This window comes from Triticum dicoccoides, chromosome 6A (assembly GCF_002162155.2).
Source record: "Triticum dicoccoides isolate Atlit2015 ecotype Zavitan chromosome 6A, WEW_v2.0, whole genome shotgun sequence".
Taxonomy (NCBI): domain Eukaryota; kingdom Viridiplantae; phylum Streptophyta; class Magnoliopsida; order Poales; family Poaceae; genus Triticum; species Triticum dicoccoides.
This window is the reverse complement of record NC_041390.1, coordinates 10,718,445-10,719,300: the sequence shown is the minus strand read 5'-3', so window position 1 is coordinate 10,719,300 and position 856 is coordinate 10,718,445.

The window sequence follows — 856 nt, the reverse complement described above, 5'->3', positions numbered from 1 at the left end:
TCGACGGTGAGGGTGGGGGTGGGGGCGGGGGTAGCTTAGTTCGTCAGGTGAGTGAAGGGGGAGGGGGTCATCGACAGAGGGACACCTGGGAGCAACATCCGGGCCAAACCCACTGCTACATATCCACACCGTGTAGACCCGACACGTCCGTTTCCCCCTCCCGGTGCCGGCGGCGGCGCCGTCCGTTAGGGGGCCACACCCCAAAGATGCGTGTCGCCTCTTCGGACATGCCACCACACCACCCCACATGTATGAGGGCCCGGTACAACGCTCCGGTGGCATTGCTACCCCCCAGGTCCCCGTCCCGCCTAACCCTGTAGCGTTTGACCACGGGATCTAGCCCTTTGACTTTGCACGGACGAGCTTTGACCAGTGGACCTCCCCACCCGGTTGTGTTAGGTCAGCCCATAGGAACACTTTGGAGCAACATCTGGGCCAGACCCACAGTAAGATCCCCTCCATGTAGACCCCACGCATCCGTTTCGCCCCTCCAGGTGCCGACAGCAAGGCCGTAGGCATAGATGGCAACATCCCCGAACACGGTCTGGACCCAACCCAACACTAGATTCCCTCCGGTTCCACCGCACCCGCACCATCCCCCCTCTAAGTGACGGCTGCTCTGCCTTCCGTGGAAGGGGGCCACACCACGGAGCCCCAAGACGGGCGTCTACGCATTCCAGAACACTTTCACACATGCATCGGGACCCGTGCGATGTTTCGGTGGCATAGCTACACCCCGAAGGCCACCCCGAATCCCAGTTGACCAATAGATCTAGCCCTTTGACTTTCGCTGGACGGGCTTTGACCGGTGGACTCTTCCACCTGGTTGTGATAGGTCAGCCCATAGCAACATCCC